Genomic DNA, 2,391 nt, shown 5'->3' with positions numbered 1-2,391 from the left:
TGTGTTTGTGTGCAGGAGAGTGCCACAGCATGCCTGAGGAGGTCAGAGGACAACTTGCTGGACTTGGTTCTCTTCTTCCACCACGTGAATCTCAGGGATCAAACTCAGGTACTCAGGCTCAGCTGCAAGCTCCTTTACCCACTGAACCGTCTCACAAGCCTAACTTTTTTGTTTTAAAGATGTACTGGTAAACTTTCTTAAGCTTAATTTATAAAAAGACTAACAGCCTAATAGAAAACCAGGCAGAGTGACTGGGTAGTAAGTGGGAAAAATGCAAAACCCTCAGCATTATTCATAATGGAAAAGAAAATGTGAAGTAAGGGCCTGGGCATGGCTCAGAGTTAGGCCACTTGCTCAGCAAGCACAGGACTCTGGATCTGGCATCCCAGGCACTGTAAACATATGAATGAGTAACTAATTGAAATTCAAATTAAAACTACCCATAGAGTCTTCTATGAGTGTTCCTATAGTTCCAGTACTTGGGAAGCTGAGATGGGAGGATAGTGAGTTTAAGGCTAGCCTAGGATATGAGCAGGACAGTCTCAAAACAAAAAGACCCCAAGGTCCATTAATCATTTCTCGGAGCAGGGGGAGCTCACATTTGGGCACCTGCTATATTTTGCTTGGAATGCTGGGAACAGAGCCAGTTGCCTAGTACAAGCTTCACCAACATTCCACCACTGAGCCACCCAGCCCCTCGGCACCCACCCTTGCTGAGACCATGAAATGGCAATCTCATATCAGACTTCAGGGAGTCACAAAAGGGCCAGACAGCTCAGAGTCAATGGCTAACTTCCTGCATCCATCACATGGTATGTGCAAAGAGAGTCAAACACCTGTAAGGACACAACGAAGACTGATGCTTGAGTTAACAGAACACGTGGACTGAATAGTGCGCGCTCTCCCCCCCCCCCTTATGTTCATGTAGAGGTCAGAGGTCAACAGTAGGAGTCAGCCACCTTCTTTTTTGAAGACAGGGGTCTCTTGCTGGCCAAGGGCTCACCAATGAGACTAAGCTGTCTGGCCGGCAAGCCCAGTTCTCTTCTGCCTTCTCTCCAGTGCACCACATCTGGCTCTTTACCTCGGTGCTGGGTACAGCATGCACACACTGGCACAGCACGTGCTTTACAGATGAGCCATTGCCCCAGATGGCAGTCACTAATGGACAGACCCCATTCAGTAAGTGCTCTTGGCGAACTGTCTTGACCTTGGAGGATCACTGTCCTCGCCCTTGAACTCATATTGCAACATCCCCCTGCCTGACTCTCAGGCCTGTGGGCCTTCAGAGGCAAGTGTGGCACCTGCAGCTGCGGAAGGCAGTCTGGGCGTCTGGCAGCCTCAGTGAGTCACAGGCATGCACTGGCTGCACACCTACATGAACCCACACACATGCTGATGTGTGCATGTGTACCTATTCACAAGCATGCACACATCAGCACACAGTGCACCCACATCTCCTTTGGGGCCAGCCTCTTCCTACAGCCTAATAAAGAAGACAGCTCGGTTAAGGACATCGACACATTGTTCTGCACATGACCTTGACCCTGAAATCAGTTCTGAGATCCCATGATACTCACAGGCCTGAGGGGAGCAGATGACCTTTGAATAGTTATCCGTGGCCACCGTATCTATGATAGGGAAAGCTTGGAGACCCCTCTTGTTGTGGGGAACAAGTTAACTGTGGTAAAATAAAGATATAGGAGGAGACACTCTTGGCAGCCAATAAATCAAACTGAACAACAGAGAAGCTGTTTTTACTAAAGGAAAGTGGCTTCAAGATCCACAAGTAAATTCAAGATGTAAGTAGGAGCCAGCCACAGGACAAAAAACAACTTTAAAACTCTATTATTTTCACCAGGTATAATGGTGTGTGTACACCTTTAATCCTAACAGTCTGAAGGCAGAGGCGAACTAATCTCTGTGAATTCAAGACCAGCTTGGTCTACATGAAAAGTTGTAAGACCCTACCTCAAAAGTAATTAATTAAAATTTTAAAAAATGGCCGGGCGGTGGTGGCGCATGCCTTTAATCCCAGCACTCGGGAGGCAGAGGCAGGTGGATCTCTGTGAGTTCAAGGCCGGGCTTGACCGACAACCTCCAAAACAATACAGAGAAACCCTGTCTCGTAAAACCAAAAAAAATTTTTTTAATTAAATACAGCCATTTATTTATTTGGGTTATGTTTCCAATTTCGGAGTTTTCTTTGAGTACTTATTTGTTTTACAGTTTAAAATTAGGATAAAAAAGCTTGGTGGTGCAAACCTGTGATTCAAGAACTCAGAGGCGAGGCAGGTGAACTGCTTCAAGCTGAAGGCCAGCCTGGGCTACATAAAATAGGAAGATTTTGTTTCTAACAAATAGCATAAGCTCAGGGAGGGACCCTGGTGGTTA

This window comes from Mesocricetus auratus, unplaced genomic scaffold, assembly GCF_017639785.1.
Source record: "Mesocricetus auratus isolate SY011 unplaced genomic scaffold, BCM_Maur_2.0 Super-Scaffold_4256, whole genome shotgun sequence".
Lineage (NCBI taxonomy): Eukaryota > Metazoa > Chordata > Mammalia > Rodentia > Cricetidae > Mesocricetus > Mesocricetus auratus.
The sequence above is the reverse complement of the archived record's forward strand: the minus strand, read 5'-3'. Positions refer to the sequence as shown.